We start from the raw sequence: 23,020 nt of genomic DNA, 5'->3' as shown, positions 1-23,020 counted from the left end.
GAGTACTGCCCCAGACTTATCCCATCACATGTGGAAGATACTTGAAACAAAGAAGCTACACCCCACCTTACACCACCAAATCTTTTAGGGCCATGTAGGTTAGAAAAAACTCAACTAGAGTATATAAAATTGCATGAAACTAAACTAGCAAGAAATCTTGCCAGATTTCTTAAAGAAATGTTAAGTCAGTATAGCTTGTCTTAATTTACTTCAGAGATTTTACAGTGAATCAGGTTTTGTAAGCCCCTTGTATAAGAAATTGATGTGTATTTAGAGCATGGTTTTCTTAATTGAATCCTATAATTTTTTAATAAAAATAAGGGCATATGTAATTGCAAATCAATGAAATAATTGCTTTATTACTATTAATTAATATTCACTTTCTCATTTTTCATTTTTATATCATAGAAATTCAGGTCTTGAAAACTGTTATCTCCAGATGTAATTGTAGCAGTAGAATATGATGGAATGTAAATAGGTTTAGAGGAACCTTCATAAATTCTTTGGTGACCCTGAGTTTCAAATTGCTATAAAATGACCATGGTAGAAATAATGTCTACCTTTTCTACTCATCTTTTAATAACAGTAGATCATTTCTCTAGAGTGGGTATGGTAATAAAATAATATTAGATGTCTATATTGGATTCAGTTATCAGTGACTTTGAGAAGGACATTGGCCAAGATTATAAATTTAAGTTAAAGTGAAACATCATGAACATTCTAAGAACTTATATTCATGAGGACAAATTTTTTAAAATGACAGCATACATATAAATGTGTAAGGCTGGAAGCTCTTTAGCCAGACTTTGTTCTTTCCCCCAATGAACTAACATTTTTCAAAAGAACATAGTTGCAAAACAAAAGCAAAGGGAATTCCTCGGCAGCCCAGTGGTTAAGACTCTGCACTTTCACTGCCAAGCGCCCGGGTTCAATCCCTGGTCAGGGAACTAAATCCCGCAATCTGCACAATTGGCTTAAAAAAAAAAAGCAAAGAATTACTATCAAGGGTAGTCGGCTGGGAAATAATCCTTACTGACTATCTCTTGCCTATATTTTGTCTCATTTAATCTTCACAATAACATGCCAGATAGATTGTTTAGTTGTTTGTTTTATGTTCTTTAAAAATTGAAAAAAAAGGAAATTTAAAAAGGTCAAATAGCTTCCCCAAGTTCCTATTAGTAAATATCAGACCTGGGGGTTTACCTTCAAAGGTCTTGCCTTCTCTGTTCAGGTGGACAGGCTTGAATCTATGAGGAAACTGAAAACCAAAAATCAAAAGTGAATAATATGGAAATTATGTCTAAATAATTATTAGAGATAAAATATTAGTTTCCTTGATATTCAAATTTTCAAAAACAGTAATACAAACATAACCTGTGCTATATTGGTTCCCTATCATTTTTCAAAGGAAAATGCATTTTAAGTAGTCACTGTCTATCCACACAGAAATGTGTGTGGGTATATGAATCTGTGTGTGACTACATATATGCATATATACAAACAGAATACACATACGTATATAAACATTTTAAAATATTGTATCTTTATTTTGGATTATTAGACACTCAGTCTTCATTTTCTCACTTAACATTATACTACTTTATTTTTAAAATTCATTTATTTTATTTATTTATCTTTGGCTGTGTTGGGTCCCCTTTGCTGCGCGCGGACTTTCTCTAGTTGCGGTGAACAGGGGCTACCCTTTGTTGCGGTGTGCGGGGTTCTCATTGCAGTGGCTTCTCTTGTTGCAGAGCACGGGCTTTAGGCATGTGGGCTTCAGTAGTTGTGGCACATGGGCTCAGTAGTTGTGGCTCTGGCTCTAGAGTGTAGGCTCAGTAGCTGTGGCACACAGGCTTAGTTGCTCCGGCATATGGGATCTTCCTGGACCAGGGCTCGAACCCGTGTCCCCTGCATTGGCAAGTGGATTCTTAACCCCTGCGCTACCAGGGAAGTTCCCATTATACTACTTTAAATGTGTAAAAAATATATTTATTTGCAGACCCAAGCCTGTCATCTGTTTACTTTTCTCAATTTCACACACTCACCATCATTCACAAGGTCTAAATCCATATGAATTTTCTTTTCCAGTTATATATTTACCTCTTCATGTTGTCTGAAGCTAAGCTTTCAAAAATGTTGATAGAAGTTTGGCATATACATTATGTTAAAATGTATTACTGTTAATGGCCCCTCCAAATATAATTTCCTCCAGATGTACAAATTGAGTTTTTATCCCTTCCTGTTTGATATGACGATTCAAATTCATGAACTTTACATATTTTACAGATAGATTAAGCATGAACCATTTAGAATCCATGATTTACAATTTAAAAGCTGTCATTATATAAAATGAAGAATAGCATTGCAAATCCAAAGCTATTTTGTCATCATTTCACCCACAATTTTCCATTAGAAAAAATAAATCTGAAGAAAGGGAGCATGTCATGCACCCTTTTACATGCCTTACTGCCATCTGCTTGCAGGTAGATCCTGGAAAGCTTTTAAAATACATTTAATTTGTGTGTGTCAAAGCACAATTGCTTTATTCTCTCTGTGATCCTGAGTTCTCGTCTTCTTTCTTCTTTAAATTGAGAAGAAGTTCTAAACTAAGCCATCATTTTTTCTGTGAGGTCTTTTGAAAAGTAATAAACCTGATTGTAAAGCAGGGAAACCCATTAAAAATTACAGAAATTTGGTATTCAAAATGACACTTTTCAAAGTTTGCATTCCAAAATCAGATTCATGAAACATTACTTTTAACAAATATATTTGGTTAGAAGGAAATAGGTGTGAATGGAATGCATTTCTGGAGTGAATGGGCAGAATGTATTCTGGGTCTGGAGTATCAGTGTTTAGGATAAAGAAGATTAGTTCATAACATAAAGGAATTTGAAATCATTCTCAAAATAGACCATTTAATTAAAATAATTTTCCAATGATTCTTATGTCTATCTGCAAGCATTTAGCCTGAAGTCACATATTTTATTTATAACGAAACCAAAGTGTAGTTAGTCCAAAACTCCAGCTGTGAATTGAGCGTCCTCTCAGTACCAGGCAACTGAGAACATCTGGGAGATGCAAAGCCTCCTTTAAGATCCTCAAATATGTGCAAAATTAAGGTACATAAAATATACCTAAATATACAAAAATGACTTCAAAATAATGTAATAGGCCATATGATAGTTGAATGAACAAAAGCATATGGTAAGAGGTGAAGGAATAATTAATTCCACTGATGTGGCAAGTGAACAAGAGAAAGCTCCAGAAAGTGGTTTGACTCTAATTTGGTCCTTGATTAATAGGTAAAACAAAACAAAACAAAACAAAAAAAGCTGTATATTTATGAGGGAAGGAGGGGAAAAGGATTTGAGGTAAATAGAGCAACTGAAGTAGGAAGATAGAAATAGGGAAAGATGAGGACTTTTATGGAAATAACAAACAGTCTGAAGTGATTGCAAACAACTGGTACTTGGTCTGTTGGTGTGTATTAAGGGGGGTGGGAAATAGAAGAGAAGCTTTAAATGAAACTACGCCTGTTTCAAAAGGATCACTAACAACATTTCAACTTTATCTTATAGGCAATTGAGAGTAATTGAAAAAGTTGAAGTTTGAAATAGGTATAAACCAATATATGTATTTAGAAGTTAACATTTTTTTAAAGAGTTCATACCTAAACATTTATTTTTATTGAAGTATAGTTGATTTATAATATTATATTTGTTTCAGGTGTACAACACAGTGGTTCAATGTTCTTACAGATTATATGCTATTTAAAGTTATTATAAAATGATGGTTATATTTCTCTGTGCTGTGCAATATATCCTTGCATCTTTTTTTTTTATTGAAGTACAGTTGATTTACAATGTTGTGCTAACTTCCACTGTACAGCAAAGTGACTCAGTTATACACATATATATATTTTTTAATATTCTTTTCCATTGTGGTTTATCCCAGGAGATTGGATATAGTTCCCTGTGCTATACATAAGGAACTTGTTGTCTATCCATTCTAAATGTAATAGTTTGCATCTAGTAACCCCAAACTCCCAGTCCATCCCTCTCCCTCTCTCCCTCCCCCTCGGCAGCCACAAGTCTGTTCTCTATGTCTGTGAGTCTGTTTCTGTTTCGTAGATAGGTTAATTTGTGTCATATTTTAGATTCCACATATAAATGATATCATATGGTATTTGTCTTTCTCTTTCTTACTTCCCTTAGTAAGATAATTTCTTGTTGCACCTGTCTTGCTGCAAATGGCATTATTTCATTCTTTTTAATGGTTGAATAGTATTCCATTGTATATATGTACCACATCTTCTTTATCCATTCATCTGTTGATGGACATTTAGGCTGTTTCCATGTCTTGGCTATTGTGAATAGTGCTGCAGTGAACATTGGGGTGCATGTATCTTTTTGAATTATAGTTTTATCTGGGTATATGGCCATGAGTGGGATTGCTGGATCATATGGTAATTCAATGTTTAGTTTTTTGAGAAACCTCCATACTGTTCTCCACAGTGGCTGTACCAATTTAGATTCCCACCAACAGTGTAGGAGGGTTCCCTTTTCTCCATACCCTCTCCAGCATTTGTTATTTGTAGACTTTTTTTTTTAGTGTATTTATTTTATTTTTGGCTGTGTTGGGTCTTCATTGTAGTGTGCAGGCTTCTCATTGCAGCGGCTTCTCTTATTGTGGAGCATGGGCTCTAGGCGCGCAGGCTTCAGTAGTTGTGGCTCGCGGGCTCTAGAGCACAGGCTCAGTAGTTGTGGCACACGGGCTTTGTTGCTCCGTGGCATGTGGCATCTTCCCAGACCAGGGCTCGAACCTGTGTCCCCTGCATTGGCAGGCGGATTCTTAACCACTGCGCCACCAGGGAAGCCATTTGTAGACTTTTTAATGATGGTCATTTTGACCAGTGTGAGGTGGTGCCTCACTGTAGTTTTGATTTATACTTCTCTAATAATTAGTGATGTTGACCATCTTTTCATGTGCCTACTGGTCATCTTTATGTCTTCTTTGAAGAAATGTCTATTTAGGTCTTCTGCCCATTTTTTGGAAAGGGTTGTTTTTTTTTTTTTCTTGAGTTGTATGAGCTCCTTGTATATTTTGGAAATTAAGCCCTTTAGGTCACATCATTTGCAAATATTTTCTCCCATTCTGTATGTTGTCTTTTTGGTTTTTTTTTTTTATGGTTTCCTTTGCTATGCAAAAGCTTGTAAGTTTGATTAGGCCTGATTTGTTTATTTTTGTTTTATTTCTGTTGCCTTGGGAGACTCCTCGTATCTTATTTATTTTATACATAGTAGTTTGTACCTCTTAACACCCTACCCATATCTTGCCCCTCCCCACTTCACTCTCTCCAGTGGTAACCACTGGTTTGGTCTTTATGAGTCTGTTTCTCTTCTGCTATATTTATTCATTTATTTTTTAGATTCCGCATATAAGTAATAGCATACAGTATTTGCCTTTCTCTATCTCACTTATTTCACTAAGCATAATACTTTCTTGGTCCATTCATGTTTTTTTTGCAAATGGCAGAATTTCATTCCTTTTTACTGCTGAATAATATTCCCATGTGTGTGTTTGTGTTTGTGTGTGTGTGTATGCATCTGCATGCTACATCTTTATTTTACCAGGGTGCTGATAGATGGAAAGATGAGGGACTGGGAGATAGAAGACTCTTTAGGAATGATTTTTTTTTAAAGTCCAAGGGCATTAACAGTGAGAACCCGAGTTAAGGCAGTCTTGGTGAGAATGGAGATGTATGTATCCTTGCAAGAAAAAATTCTGAGGTAGAAATGATTAGAATCAATGATCTATTGAATTTTAAGGATGAAGAAGAAGGAAGAATTAAGACTTACCCCCAATGTTTTGAGAGTTGGTAGCTTTCATAGTTAAAAGTGGCATCATTAGCCAAAAGCTATACACAGAAGAAAGAGCCGATCAAGAAGGGTAAGGCAGCTCATTCAGGTTTTAGTCGTAAGTGACTTAGTCATAAGCAACTAAGAGGTATCCAAGGAGAAAAGTCTAAGAGAAGTTGGGTATATGGTTTTGGAACTGAGGAGAGAGATATGAAGGAGAAATAGATGGGATCATCCAGTGAAAGTATGCTGAATAAGACCAGAAATAGCTGAGACAGAGATCCAGAAAGAATGTTTTTCCTACACATGTTATTCTAATGTGCCTGTATCAGACACAGAGACTTAGTTGTAGCCATTTAAAGAAATGGGGAGTTTACTATCTCCATAAAAATAAATAAATAAATAAATCCAAGAATGGGCAGTTCTGAATGTCAACTTCACAAAGTCATCAGGGAATCAGGCTCTTATGTCTTTCTGCTTTATTATGCTTGGCTTCTGGTTTCCATTTTTATTAGGATCAAAATATGTCTTCTGTAACTCTAGTAGCTATGGCATTTGTATTCCAGACAGTAAAAATGAAGAGAAGCAGAAGCAAACATTCCTAAATCTTTTTTAAGTCTCTTGCAAATGCTTTCTCTTACATATTATTGCCAAGACTTCAGTTATATGGCTATGTATAAGTGCAAAGGACACCACAAAATGTAAAATTTGTTTGTTTGTTTCTGTGTGTTTTAATCTAGTCATGTTCCTTTCCCCAACTAAATCAGAGTTTTGTTTCTATGAAGAGAGAATAGTTATTGGGTGACAACTAGCAATTATACCATATCCCTCTATTAGGACAAAATTCACAGCAGTACTCATATATATCCTAATTATCTGCTTTTTCTCCTTTAGACTATAGAGTCCATGAATATCTTTGAATAATTGAAGATACAATAGCCAGTAACTAGAAACACAGAAAATTCAGGTTAACTGAGCCTTAAGGCACATATTGGATTTTACATTTATAAGGTATCTTTACATCTTTTCTGAAGCAGGATCAGTACTATGGTGAAAGCAAAAATTAGGCCATAGTGGGCTGAATACTGAGTATGCAGTAAGAGAGAAAAGATGGTAGCTTACACTAGATTTTCCAGCAGTTTGTAGTTGAAAGGAAGGAGGAAGTAGGGGGTGGGGAAGAGACTGAGACAGACTTGGGCAAATGGAATTGCTGGAAGCTTCTTCTTATTACTTTTTTTCCCTTCTCTCTTTTTTTTTTAAGCATTTTACTTATGTACTTTGTAAATGGTAGTAATTGAGCAAATGTTTAGGTAAAGAGCAAGAAGCCAGAAAAGAATGACTCTATAAGGATTAAGACTGTAACTGAGAGAATAAAATCTTAAGCAAGAGAGAAGGAGTGAAATTAGGAAAACAGGTAGAAAGTGTAGATTCAGAAAAAAAGAACTTTTCTCCTGAGGAACAGATCCAGATAAATGAAGAGAAATGAGGATATAAAAACATTTAGATACAGATGAATGAGGATATAAAAACATTTAGATACAGTCATTTTGGTAAAATGGGAGCAGTAATTTCCCATTAAGATTAAGACTTGAGTGCTCTATCCACAGTTTTATTTTAGCAAAAGAACAAAGTAAATATGTCCATATATTCAAAGACTTTTCAGTATTGCTTAGAAGAGAAAATAATCTAAGTTAATACCAATGATTTGAGATAGTAATCAGATATACTGTGTGCTAGACATTATTCTACCAGTGCTGAGCTCCAGGACATTGCCTGGATATGGAAATTGACTCAGCTTCATTTTATCCTTCAGTCACATGAAAAGGAAGCCTTCCAATGGCTATCCTCTCTCACAAAAAGGGGGAATATATAAAAGCTTAATTGAAAAAAATGATAGCAAAATACAGTGAAACCATGTAATTAAATGTACCGTTGCAGATCATTTTCCATAGCCTTCTTGACTTATTAATGTACTAATTAGGAATACATTACAAGTATAACTCTAAGAAGATTAAAATGTACCTGGGTTACCTAAGGGCATTCTAATAAATTCTCTGTCAGTTGTTCCTCTAGCGGCCTTAAGCATGGTGCCAAGTGGGGAAGCTATTTTACCTTGTGAAAGGAGTCTTGCTATAAAGAAATAAATATTCTTATATTCTAGCCTGTATATATATGTGTGTGTGTGTGTATGTATATATATATATATATATATATATATATATATATATATATATATATATGAAGTTTAAGAGAAAAAATCAAATAATTAAAATGGTTTTAAATTCTTAAAATTACTCTTTCCCAAAGTGTTATGCTTCTAGGCTAGCAATTTTTTATACTACCTAAAGCTGATTAATTACATAATCACCATGTTTTGTGCATTTCCTTTAATGTGTTTAATTGTGCTCTCTTACCCTGAGCAGGTGTGCCAAAGCCACAATTTAAAAAATTGGATAAATAATAAAACTAATCACTCGGGGGTGGGGGGGGAAGATCAGCAAGATGGAAAATTTGCCAAACAACAGCAATTCAGCTTTAGCTGAAATCAAGGGGCAGTGCACATTCAACTAGGAATGATAGGGAACAGTAACAATGCAGCTATTGACTGAAAGAGCCGCTAGGGCCTGCAGAATGCAGGCAATGAATTACATACAGAAGGATTTAGTAGGTTAATGTGCTTGCCATGTTAAGACATTAAGGGAATTAGTTAATGAGCTTTCTGAACCTGCTGTAATCATTGGTAGTCATCAAGAACATTGGGAAAACTAAAAGAAGATTTGGAAAATCAATGAAGTATTTAGAGATTTAAAAAAGGACTAGGAGATGTATGAAATGGAATGGGGAGGGATGAAAGAAATGACGAAGGGGAGAAGGGCAAGGAGAAAAAATAAAGAGAAGGAAGAAGACACCTGGCCAATAAATTTAACTCTCAAGAATGTTGGGAGTTTTCAGTTTGTTTTTAGTGCCGAATTGGAGGCAAATGGAAGTAATAGACCTTAGTAATTCAAAGAATATATTTTAAAAACAAGAAAAAATGTGGAGGTATTTTCTTTTTTTCTTTTCTTTCTTTTTTTTTTTTTATTCCTTGCAATGTAGTAAAGTAGTCTATGAAATTCTCTTGGTATTTAGGTAAGCTGATATCACAATGGATTAGATTTTCTTGATTGTGTTATGCATCTGGTTGTAATAACACTTGAAGGAATCTTATAATCTCTTCATGTTATAACTATCTAACTCAAATTAGCTTTACAAACAATGAAATAGGTCAAGGACTTTCAATGACTTGCCTTAGTGCATGACAGTATCTAACAGCAGAATCAGGGCCAGAATCTAATTCTCAAGTTCTTTACTCCATCACTACCGAAAGTAAGCTCTATTGCCTCCAAGTGGGGTTAGTGGCAAAATGGCAGGAGGTGGTCTTGGTATACTCAGCTGGGATAGTTGCTGTGGATATCAAGAGATAAGGATTTTTTTTAAATTGGGGTATAGTTGTTTTACAATGCTGTGTTAGTTTCTACTGTACAGCAAAGTGGAGTTCCCTGTGCTATACAGCAGGTTCTTATTAGTTATCTATTTTATACCTATTAGTATATATATGTCAATCCCAGTCTCCCAAAGATAAGGAATGGTTTTAATAGAAAGATGTAGAAAACACTGACTTGAACACAGTATTAACTGATAAAAATGATGATTTAATGTTCTCAGATTTTTAAGAAAGCCTGACCAGAACACATTCTTCATCCTGAACATGAGAAGCTAACAGGAGGGAAAACTACTGGACTCCAAATTAGGAGACCCAGGTTGTAGTCTAGATCTTAATCTCTTTGGGTTTGTTTCTTTATCTATCTCTTGAACTAAGGTTTGGAATTAAATGAGCTCTATGGTTCCTTCCAACTCATAATTTCTGATCTTATTCTCTTTTGTACTGAATATTTAAATTTCTTTCTCATTCCGTCTTCTGTATATTCTGTGGCTATTTTATTTGTGATTATCATGGGGATTATGTTTAACATCCCAAAGTTATAACATTTTAACTTGAATTTGTAGCAGCTTAAATTCAATAACATACAAATTCTTTTCTCCTTAACAGCTCTATTCTCCACTTCTTTCAGTTGCTGATGCTACAAAATTACATTTTTATACATTGTGTGTCCAAAAACATAAACAAATAAAATTTTTAATGCATTAGTGTCTTAAATTATGTAGAAAACAAAATGTGGAGTTAAAAACCAAAAATACATTCATACTTACTTTTAGACTGATAATTACTTTTTTAAAAAAACATTAGCTTCTTAAGTCACATGGAAAACAAAAAGTGGAGTTGCACACTATTGTTATAATACTACTAGCTTTTATAACTGCCCATGCATTTACCTTTACTGAGACCTTTATTTCTTCATACAACTTTGAGTTACTCTCTAGTGTCTTTTCATTTCAACCTGCAGGACCCCTTTTAGCATTTCTTTCAGGGCAGGTCTAATGGTAGTAATGAACTATTTCAGTTTCTGTTCACCTGGGAGTGTCTTAATTTCTCCCTACTTTTGAAGGACAGTATACTGGATATAGTATTCTCAATTGACAGTCTTTCTTTTAGCACCTTGAATATATCATCCCACTGCCCTCTGGTCTTCAAAGTTTACAGTGAGAAGTCTGATGATTATCTTATTGAGGACTCCTTGTAGTTGAGGGGTTGCTTCTCTCTTGTTGCTTTCAAAAATTCTCTTTTTGTCTTTGTCTTTCAACAGTTTGATTATAATGTGTCTTGGATTGAGTCTCTCTGTTCATCCTACTTGGAGTTTACTGGGCTTTTTGGATATTTATATTCATGTCTTTCATCAAATTTGGGAAGTTTTCAGTCATTATTTCTTTAAATATTCTTTCTGCCCCCTTTTCTCTCTTCCTCTGGGACTCTCACAGATGGGTATGTTGGTCTGTTTGGTAATATCTCACATGTCTGTTAGGCTCTTGTTCACTTTTCTTCAATCTTGTTTCTCTCTGCTTCTCAGACTTGTTCATTTCTTTGCACTCTCTTCAAGTCTGCTGATTCTTCTGCCTGATCAAGTTGGCCTTTGAATCCCTTTAGTTAATTTTTCATTTCAGTTATTGTATTTTTCAACTCCAGAGGTTCTTTTTGGCTTCCCTTTACTGATATTTCTGTTTTGTTCATACATCATTTTCTTTCTCCATATCTTTCTCTAGTTCTTTAAGCATCTTTAAACCAGTTGTTTTAAAGTCTTTGTCTAGTAGATCTGCCATCATGTCTTTCCCAGGGACAATTTCTGTTGTTGTTTTTTTTTCCTTTGAATAGAACATACTTTCTTATTTCTTTGTATGTTGTGTGCTTTTATGTTGAAAACTAGTCATTTGAACCTAATTTTGCAAATCAGATTCTCCTTCTTCCCCAGGGTTTGCTGTGTATGTGTGTGTTTGCTTTTGGTATTTTGTGAGGTCTTTTGTTTTGCTTTCTGATTATTACAGTCTATCTCTGTGTCAGTGATCAGCCTAAAGTGTAACCTGGCTGTCTTCTCAGGTGTTTTATGAGCCTGTGCCTTCCCCTGGGTATGTGCAGTGCCTTTCTAACTCCCCATGTATTTGTGGTTAGTTTTGAATGTTCTAATCTTCAGTATCTGGCTTCCAAAAGAGGAAAGAAAAAAGAAAAATGAGGGTAAAGACAGGTGCCCCTAGAAGTCACTTGAGCCAGAGTGGAAAGGGCTTATAACAATGAGGGTAGGTGCAACAACAATGGCCTCTGCCACTTTGTACCTTTGTGATGAGAAGCAGCACTCAGGGATAAGATCACAGATTTCTGATATTGAGACAGCATACTTTTTCCACCCTAGCTCTCATAAGTTGCATGCAAGCTATTACAGGAACATGTGCACAGCTGCCTGTCAAGTGGCTGAGGAGTGGGGGATGGACAGCTGCTACTGTGCTAAGGGCTGAAACTGACATAAATTAACCATAATGTACCTTCCACAACTTCCTCTGGAAGTTGGAAGCCTTCAGTAGACTCCATTGTTCCTAAATAGTTACAAAAGTCAGATTGGACAATTGTACAGTACAGTTGTGGTCTGTGTGGGGCGATGTTTGGTGCTTCCTATTTCACTATCTTTTCAGAATCTTTCTTCTTATTTCCTTTTGCTCTCACTTTCTCTTCTCAGTTCTTATACAGAATTTTCCTCTAAGCACCAATTGCCAAATTATAATATGACATAGCAAAATGTTTTGTTTTATTTTTACTTGTTTTAAAAGACTGCTACTTGAATTTTGCTTAAACAATATCCATCATTGAGAATGAGATCAGATGCTTTAGGAGTTACCTGTTAATTTTAGATCTAGAGAAAAGTGAGGGATGTGTATTAAAATGGTGCAATATACTGTCCATAAGTATAGGATTGATTTGACATGGCTTTACTGAGACTGCTGTGGTATCTCTCACAGAACAGTAGTGATCCATTTTGTGAAATCTTCTTTGTGAAGTTAAGAGATGAAGAGGATAAAACATCTGGATAATGCATATACACACACACAAAAGTTAAGAAGAAAAGAAATGGAGGGGGAAAAGGAAGAAAAATATAAATGTGATGTGAGAGTCTCTACTGTTAAAGTTACTACTTATAATTGTTGCCATGTTCTTATTGTATGTCAAACAGTTCTATATTATTAAAAAGGAAAGTACTGGAAGAATTTAAAATTTAATGGAAAAGACTATTTCTGTTTTAGAAAAAAAGAATTAGCTTAATTGTTAACAATCCTTAGAAAAGAAGAGAAGGGACTCATTATTTCTATTGTGTGCTAAACAACCTGAAACACAGAACTTCAAAGAGGTGGGAAGAGAGGCCTTGAAAGCGAGCATGATGAATTTGACAGCTATAGGATGGTGCCAAATTCCCCGTTAGACAAAGTGCAGCTGAAGGAAAAGAGCAGAGCTGGATGCAAACATCCTGATGTTCACTTCATCCTGAGTTCAGCTGCAAGTCAGGGAGAAAAAACACAGAAGAAAAGGGGAAGAGAATGAAAAATCAAGGAGCTAAAGATTCTAGGACAGCAAAGTGTTGGTGTCATAATCTATAAAGGCATGGGCAAAAGCAGACCTGAGAGTAGAAGTGAAAAAAAGGCACAAGGCAGTATGGATGGCATTTGCAAAAGTAGTCATTTCAGTCTGTGATTCATCTCATGCTGAATTTGTGCCTGTTGATGCAGATTATGAAGTAATAGTACTTACATTTACAAGATAAAAAGTTCCTGTGAGGGTGTGTGTGTGTATGTGTGTGTGAAATCAATATTTTCCCCTTTTCTATAAATTTATTTATTTACTTTATATATTTTTGGCCGTGTTGGGTCTTTGTTGCGGAGCACAGGCTCTAAGTGCACGGACTTCAGTAGCTGTGGCATGCAGGCTCAGTAGTTGTGGCTCACGGGCTTATTTGCTCTGCAGCATGTGGGATCTTCCAGGACCAGGGCTCAAACCTGTAGCCCCTGCATTGGCAGGCAGATTCTTAACCACTGCACCACCAGGGAAGTCTGACATTTTCCCCTTTTGATTACTAAAGTCTGAATAATATTAATAGCAAATCAATAACTGTTAAGAAAAAATACTACACATTGACTTCTGTTTCTGTTTATTCCAGGATTTCTTGTCTTTGACACTATTGGCATTTGGGATTTAGGGCTAGATAATTATTTGTTCTGGGGGGCTGTCCTGTGCATTGTGAAATGTTTAGCAGTATCCCTGCACTCTACCCACTAGATGCCAGTGCCCACCCCATACCCCCTCACTCAGTTGTGATAACCAAAAATGTCTCCAGACACTGCCAAATACAAAATTGTCCCTGGTTGAGAACTATTGGTCTAAGGGAAGATAAGAATTAAGGGAAATCTGATAGTGATGCTACTGATGTTGTTACTCCTGCCAGATCCCTTTACCTGGTCGTTCTCCCATCTTCCAGCTGCTGCAAGTTCTGGCTGCTGACATCTCACAGCTGCTCCCCTCTCTGGATAATTGTTTTCAGTCAAACAGGAATCACCCTGTCTGGTTATGTACCGCCACCCCTGCATGCCTGGAAGCCTATAGCCAGTGACTGACTTGAGAGGAGGATACAAAAGTCCAGGTTCCTTGCCTCAAGATGGAATCAAATCTGCTGTGCAGTTTCACAGCCCCCTATGCAATCAGGCCAAAGCTGGCCTCTGGCTGATACTAATAATGTTCTTATTTAGCTTTACCCTCACCCACCCTATTCTTCTTTCTTTCTTACCCTTTTCCTGAGAACAGACCTTCAGTAAACCACATGCACAAATTCCTTTCAAGCTCTCTTTGTAGGTACCTACGCCAGAGACAAATGATAGCATCACTGTGTCCTTTACTGTCAATTTCTTTGTATATAGAAAAGAGGTGATAGGAGAATTTGCTGAATACACCACTCTTATTGACACATTTGTATATATTCTCTTATCCTCTCAACAGTGCTACAAGTAAACTTGTAAACTTGCCAAATGTTATATGGTTAGTAAATGATAGAGTGAAAATGTGAATCCAGGCTCTGGTTTCAGAGCTCTTTGTGTCACTCTGCACTAACATATATTTATTCTCACTTTGCTGCCCTGAAACAATATGGAGATGAGTCAACAATCCTTGTTCTTAAGGAATTCAGGAATTGTTTTGAAAAAAATAAAACCAGCAAAAAAGAAAAGAAGTTAATTTTAGGAAATGCTAACTCACAAATAGAATTTGTATTCCTCATACTTCTGAAAAGTTTTAGCAGTTTTATAAATCAAGAAAAATATAAGAATTTGACACTAAAACTTAAAACATACTTTAAAGAATATTTTTTTAAAAAACGAAGAAATGTGTATTACCAAGGTTTTGGCTAAATTGCTCTAGTCGAGTATATTAAACTGGAAATAAAATAAGTAACTATTACATAGTTTTCATTGCTTAATGATAAGCGGCATAGAAATTTCTTTAGAGAGAAAAAGGTTATCAGTCTTTAAATTTAAAAAGAAATGTAGTGTGTGGTTATTATTTGAGTAACAATTGATAACGTAATGAATGATGTCTTAACCTAGGGGTCTGTAAAAGACAGAAATGTTCAGACAGACGTTTCGTAACACTGACCCTCAATAAACCTAAAGTTGCCACATTAAACCTCAATTTAGTCAAGGCTTTTCAGCAGGGAGTTATGATAATATGGTCTGGAAATGCTGCTTTCTGGTGTTGTAGCTGATGATAAAAATAATGCTCTGACACCCCAAGGGAAACAAATGCATTAAGTCATCTCTTTGCAATATTAGACGTCTCAAGAAAGTTTCTGGTCAAGGCCTGGGTCACAGACAATTCATGGTTGAATTTTATGAAAAAGCTCTGTGTTTGTTCCAAAAGGTGCATACAGTTTAGATATCACTCATACATTGCAAACATTGAGCAAGTACTGTGTATATGTGTGTGTGCTTTCGTGTGTGTGTGTGTGTATGCACACATGCATGGTATTATTGCTAATGACAAAATTGACATCCTTTTATGAATGTTTTAGGAGCTTCACTTATACTTTCAAGCAGATGTAGAGTACAGATTAACTCCCCTTCTGCACAAAAATAAATCATTTTTAATCTAGCCTCAGGTTCTGCATTAAATAGCATAGAAAAGAATATCTATAATGGAACAAAGAAAGTTAAAGAAGGTTTTTCTAGTCAACAACCCTGAGTTAGTCAATTTAGGTTAGATTCTGCTGTCATAACAAATGGTTCCCAATTCTCAGTGATTTAAAACAACAAAGTTTTTACTTTTTGGTCACTTTTAAGATTGATACAAGTTGTTAGGGAGCTTTTACTTACATAGTTAATCAGAAAAAGGGCTTATGTACTTTCTCAAATCTCACTGTGAGACCTCCAACATCTCTGTACTAGGAAACGAAAGGCTAGAAATGTTGCTCACTGGCTGATAAACACCTTCCAGGAGGGAAATAAAATACTGCGTGTAAGGTCTTAGCATAGTGTTTGGCATATAGCAGGTGCTCATTAAATATTAACTGGTGGCAGTAATAGCAGTAGTAGCTGTAGTCATAGTATTAGCTAATGTGGGCTAATAATAAGTTTCCATGAAGTGATATTGTTTATTGATGTGTTTCATCTAGTTATGTTTATTTCAAATTACATTTAAGGAGAAGCCTAGGAAAATGTTCTCCTTTTACTGAGATAATTCCTCTGCATATCGTAAGACTGCTTATTGCCCATCCCTTTTTTTTTTTTTTTTTTGCGGTACGTGGGCCTCTCACTGTTGTGGCCTCTCCCGCTGCAGAGCACAGGCTCCGGACGTTCAGGCCCAGCGGCCACGGCTCACGGGCCCAGCCGCTCCGCGGCATGTGGGATCCTCCTGGACCGGGGCACGAACCTGCGTCCCCTGCATGGGCAGGCGGACTCTCAACCACTGCGCCACCAGGGAAGCCCGCCCATCCCTTTTTTAGCAGTGGCATTTGATAAGGGCTTTGAGGAAGAATAATTATCTTTGCTTCTGAGCCAAGGTTAGAGTTTGGTCCATGCATGGCTGATGAGTATTGGAAGAATTGTACAAAGTACAGCTTGGGCTATCCTTGACTGCATTCAGCATAAGATAAACGATCTTCAGATAGACATTTGGACTGTAATCTACTTGTTGCCAATGCAAATGGAGACATTTAACTCCTAGACTTTAAGAAAGACTGGGCACAGAAATATTTTTATTCAACATTAGAGTGTTTATGCAAATGTCATATGTTCAGAATTATTCAATTGCAACACAAAGTAGAACTTAAGCAACCCCAAATTTCAGGGGAATCGTTTTGGCAAGACCAACATTTCTGATAGCATGGGATTTTAAGATGTTGGGCAGAGGACATTAAGTCAATATGTTACAGAAATGCTTAAGAGCAGCACCAAATTAATAAACAAATACGTTTTAAGCAATAAATGACCAAGATCTGCAACAAAGAAAGCACTCTGATTTGCAAAGTCTGAAGAACTTCACAGAAAATTTGAGCTAAATCATAAAAAAAAAAATGGAAGAATTTGGTTAGGTGGAGAGAAGAAAAGGTCTATGAAACTGAGCTGAAATTATGAATTGCTCTAAAATGTCAGATAATTTAATAAATGCTAGATAAATAATAAATCAGGAAAGGCATGTCTGGATTAAGAAATAGTGTAAGTATAAACCCCTAGACATTTTCCCTGCATAGCATGTGTCTGTGTGTGTGTGTGTGTGTGTGTGTGAATGAATGTGAATGAGAATGAGAGAAAGACAGAGCTAGAAACAGAGACTGACGAGGACAGAGAGAATGAACCATATGACATGGTCTCATCAAGCTAAAAAATTCTGTGACTCTAGATTTTAGGGAATAAATGGTGGTGTGTGCGTGTGTGTGTGTGCATGCAAGTATAGCTCATATATGTAAACCATATATGTAATATATGGATGTCTGTGTATGTACATGAAACTGAGTGCTCATTAATGCTAGGCATTGCCCTAAATATTTGAAATGCATTTGCTTTCATAATTTTTATCAGAAAGAAGTTTTATTGCTATTTTATAGATATGGAAACTGAAACTTAAAGAAGTTGAACAACTTCTCCAAGACCACAAAGCCGTTAAGAGGCAGGGCAAGACTTAAACCCAGTCCTCTGATTCTAAAGCATAAATAAGTAATACTAAGTTGCCCAGCAATGCACATTGAAACTCTAGTGAAAATGGAAAATTGAGTAGATTCGGGGTCCATATCTCAAAATGTGAGCAGATGAGGCACTTTTTTTTAGGACAAGGTGCTTATTCTTCACTTCTGTGATACTTACAAGAAGAATAATGATAGCAACAATGATAACTAACATTTATCGAGCTCTTAATAATGACCAGATATTTTAAATTCCTCACATATATTCATTATTTTATATACAAACAATGCTCTGAGGAAAGTCCCACTATTATTTCCATTTTAAAATGAGAAACTAAGGCTCAGAGAGTTAAGTACAACGAGGGAGATCTGTCTCTTTCTTCCTCTCTGCCACCTTCATTCTCTCATCTAGGAGGGGCTCTGCTACCCCCAATGTCCATCCAGTGATAGTAGCTTTGGGGTCACAGAAATAATATCAGAGTCCTTCTTCATCTTTCTGCCTGTTCACATAATGCTATCCCATATTTCCAACATTGTATTATGAAATAGCCAACCCTGAATACACTATAGAGTCATCCTCATGGTCCTTTACACATTGTCCTTTCTGGAGTGGAACTTGAAACACAGCACTTTTAGAGCTCAAAACTATTACACCTGTTCTCCATGAGCTCTTAATCAAGTCTGTCCAAGGAAAGGGCATTACCCTAGGGCATTTCTGCACATATCCAGTCATTAAAGTAAAATTAAAACTAACATGCTGCTGCACGTATCAATGCCAGACTTTAAAGGCAGCACTAATTACTTATGGTCATGACAACATCTAATCATTTTTCACAATTGGGCCAACGATAGCCTTTGAAATTTTGTTCATTTCTATGCTTATGTCTTCCCTATGTCTCACTATATGTATCTGCCTGGTTGTTACTCTACCTTTTTGACCTTTATTTAGTCTCTTTTGAGTCTTAAGCAATTACTGGAGTCTATGAAACAAGCCTCCCCTTTGCACTATTTAATTAAATTAAACCTCTCGTTTGAGCTTTTGCTGAGTCAATATTTAATTCCTTGTCTATACCCCTGTGGCGACCTGAAACATTCCATACGCCAGCTAAATGGCTTAACATGCACGGACATATGAGCCGAATGCCTTAGTTTGCATTCTCTTTCCCTGCACAATATCCAGGGGATGTCTGCCACCTCAAAACTCCTTCAGTTTGCCCTCCCCCTTAATTGTGCTCCTCCATGGTTTACCTGGCAATTCCTTTTTCTGATTGATAAATTATGATGGAAAAAAAGGAAGAGCAATCCTCGGCATTATCTCACTAATTTTGTTTGTAGAGCTCTTTCTCTAATGTAGCATTTTCAAATAGGTCCATTATACATCTGCTTCTCCACCTGGGAGCACCAGCCCTGCCAAGTGAAGTGCCATAAGTGGCATATTTTTGCCTAATAGCAGTAAGTGCCTGGGATGAGCTGAAAAGAAATGGGAAGGTGATGAACAAAGCTTCAGTACAAGCCCAGTTTGCTTATACTTTGGAGGGGTCAGTGTAAATATTTGGACTGTGGTCTATGTTGGGAAAAGTGATTTGAAAGCTGAGAAACATGGTCTACTAATTATACAGAGGACTTAAGAATCTGCTCTTGCCAACCTTTCAGATTTAAAGGGCTTCTCAAGTAAAAAGGATTTTGTTTTAGCCACAATCTCTGGGGACATATACCAAGGGCCTTTGCCTAAATATGAAAATACATACATATGTACACATATACAAATATTAACTTTTTTTTTTAAAAAAAGGTAAGTTTGTGCTTGATTTTCCCATTTAATGTTTAGATATTATAATACAAGAATAGCCAACTTGCTAAAGCCTCATTATGTGTAAGCAACTATGTTTTATATACATCATCCCTTTTAGTTCTCATCTGCCTAGTGTGTATGTATTATCATCTCCACTGTACAAATGTTGGGTCTGTGTCTCATAGAAGTTTAATAATTTGTTCAGGTTCACAAACCTATTGTAAGGTAAAGCCAAGGGGGGAACTCAGGCTTCTCTAACTCTAAAGTTCACCCGTATGCTTTGTTAAGAGGTTCTCCTGCTCTTTAAAGAAACTGAATCAAAAAGTAGGGACCTGTCCACAATGCCTAAACCCTCCAGAGACCCCATAATGTTCATGTCTGTGGGTCCATGAGCCTATGGAAATGGAAATCCTGATAGAAAGTTCCACTTTGTCACTCTACCATTCACCCTGCTAGCTGCATGCAGCAAATGGGTTTGATGTAAAGCAGGGGTCCCCAACCCCGGGTGGCGGACCACTACTGGTCTGCGGCCTGTTAGCAACCAGGCCGCACAGCAGAAGGTGAGCGGCGGGTGAGCGAGCGAAGCTTCATCTGCCACTCCCCATCGCTCCCCGTCACTCACATTACTGCCTGAGCCATCACCACTACCCCCCTCTGTGGAAAAATTGTCTTCCACGAAACTGGTCTCTGGTGCCAGAAAGGCTGGGGACCGCAGATGTAAGGTCATTTGGAGATTTTGTTTTTCCTACATCATATCAGACTATGGTATTGTTTCTCATTAGAGTATCCCATCAGCAATATTGGAGAGTATTTGTGTGGTTGCGATTTGTATAGATCTGTGTAAAACTATCACCTTAGCATCTAGAACACAATGCATATTTAAAAATAACATTACTATTGCCAGTAGCAACAGTGACAATAGTTAACTCTTACTGGGGCCTGCTATATGCCAGAGTGTTTTAAGTTCTTTACATGAATTATTTTATTTAATCTTTAAAATAACTAAATTAGATATGTTATTGCTATCACAACTTTGCAAATTAAAACCTGAGGCAAAAATTAAGTATCTGGCCCCTGAAGTGACACAATTAGTATGTGGTAGAGCCAAGATTCAAATCTAGGCCTTTTGACTCCAGAGCTTGCACACCTAACCCAGTATATTTTGCCGTCTCTCAAATCTATATATTCTTTAAGTGAATTAATAATTTATTTTAGCTTAATGATATAAAATTCCTCTATTCTAAATATCTTTTTAGTTCTTATTCTCTCATTCTCCCTATAAGAAGTTTCAATAGGAAGACATATTATTAAGGAGAAGAGAAAAGAGACAAAAAATAAAATAAAAATGAATTTGTAGGGATACATCTTCCGACAGTGGCAATCTCCTTGCTATCATCCCCAAGCTCTTGTGTATCTCCAGCAGCTCTCCACACCACCAGGGAGCCTGTCCCTCATCCTGATCTAAATTTTATTTTAATGATTTTAAGATCAGCTTGCTTTCATGAAAATTGAACAGATAAGTATAGAGTTATTCTCTGAAATCTAGGTAAAATCTACTCCTTTGACACTTTTAAAGATTCACCTATGTCTAATATGGTTTATTTTTTCTTCTGTACTATCTAAACAAACAGTAAAATAAAACAAAACAAGTGATGGGGGCTCTGGGATAGGAATTTACATGATATGAACATTCCATGTTAAAACGGAGTGACCCAGAAACATCAGAAATAAATCATAAACAGGAGTTGAACTTTTCCAAAAATGTGACTTTTACCCACTTACATTCTCCCCATTATTGCAAGTCATCAACATCTTCAGAACATCTTAGGACTACACATCTCAGGATTAGGTTTAAGCATGTGGAACAAACCACAATCATATTTGGGAGGTAAACATTAGAATCAATTTAATAAAGATATTAAACCCCAAATTGGGAGTGATGGTTTTAAATTATTTAAATACAAGGGAAGCTCTTTAATAATGCTTAGCAACAAGTACTGTTTATTGTGCATTTAAACTGTATAAATATTAGCTATTTTGACTAGACTTGTGATCTTGGAAAAGGTAATAAACCTCCTTTACCTAGTATAAAATGGGAATTTCAATTTCACATATCCCATTGAATTTTTTTGGTTCATCTGCAGAAATAGATGTGATAATATATGTAATATTTTTGTTGTGGTAATGAATCAGTAAATACTAATTATTATTTTGGGATTCATGAGAACCATAGATTAAATACTTTATATATAACATGAGTTAAATAAGAAAGATTTAGTAGATAGTCTGAGAAAGCATACTACTACCATGTATAATATTGCTTTCTTTTTGAAAAGTATTTCAAGTTTTACAAGTTGATTTCTGAATAAGCTATAATCCCCAAATTTGATTGGGAATCCATAAATGCCAGTATTTTGCCTTGTGTAAGACTGAAGTACTTAGACTGTTATCCTTAAATCAGATAAATTTTGTTGCAGTGCAGGTATAGAAGTCTATGCATCTAAATTGTTTTTGCTAAAAACCCATGTGTATACAACCAAGGTCTGTAAGTAAAATGAACCCCCAGATTTTCTGAATAAATATTTCAGTACTCTTGCATTTTCCCCAAGTCTCATCTAACCTCTTCTCAATATGTTGTAAGAGGAGCAGTATAGGTTGCCTAACAAAATATAGTATATATTGGTCATTAATATATAAAAGACATAGTAAAATAATATGTTTTGCTAGCTTTCTGTTATGGTAGGGTGAGGCCAAGAGCTGTAAATGACCATACTCTAGATTATTAATGTTTTAGACTAATCTGGGGCTAGATATAATTGAATATAATATTCCCTCTCAATAACTAGCTGCTAAGTTCCCTATTATTATGAAATAATATTGAATAGGTCTTTTACAATTTATTTTGGTTTAGAAGTGCAAGGAACAATTGTAGTCCATGCTTAATAGTGTAGTCCATCTGAATTTTTACAACATATTCATTATTTAGTGTCCTTCTTACAGAGTTAGAAATGCTTTTTATGCACTAAAGGAAATACTGAGTTCCATCAAACTGAAATTGAATTATCAATACAAATTAGAAGTGGATGTCTTGTCTTTTGGTTGGAGTATTCTATTAATTATTAAATTTATCAGTAGGTACAAAAATACATTATTTAATCAACAAAAATCTGTTGCCCAATTCAAGTTGACTTATTTTTCCATGAATAATACACAATTCCCTACCTGGATATTTCATGTTTCCCCTTTTATTGATCAAGATTAAAAGCTTTGGTGTTCAAGTTGCTTTTGCCCCAAACACCACCATATTGTGTTTTGTTGTAATCTTGCTAAAGCAGAAAGGATCGTACCCAGTTTATCAAATAATTACACTCTAGCACATTCATGCTTGTTTATATTACCAAACTGTGCTATGATAATAGTTTGAGAATCTAATATATATGTAAATAGATGATGTTTTGTTAATTGATTTGTTCATTGAGAATATAGAAGGGATAAACTGGGGAGGCTAGCATTAGGGGATAATGCAAACTCATAGAATTCCATTAGGCTAGGGTGTAGTTTCTAGTAAATTATGACGAGTGGGTAAAATATCTGTATAGTATAGGATTATGTTCCAAACATCTCTACTAAATCAGGAAAACAAGTGGCATGTGTGATGTCTTAGTCTGCTAGGGCTGCCATAACAAAATGCAATAGACCGGGTGGCTGAAACAATAGAAATTTATTTTCTCACA

General features: G+C 35.9%; 1 protein-coding gene across 1 annotated transcript in view; it reads left to right on the top strand.

The window, feature by feature from the left end:
- CTNNA3 (catenin alpha 3) overlaps window positions 1–23,020 on the top strand; it is a gene marked incomplete at both ends in the record, with an annotated part of 1,638,358 nt that overhangs the window by 1,584,599 nt on the left and 30,739 nt on the right.

Source organism: Hyperoodon ampullatus, assembly GCF_949752795.1.
Source record: "Hyperoodon ampullatus genome assembly, chromosome: 1".
Taxonomy (NCBI): Eukaryota; Metazoa; Chordata; class Mammalia; order Artiodactyla; family Ziphiidae; genus Hyperoodon; species Hyperoodon ampullatus.
The sequence above is the reverse complement of the archived record's forward strand: the minus strand, read 5'-3'. Positions and strand labels throughout refer to the sequence as shown.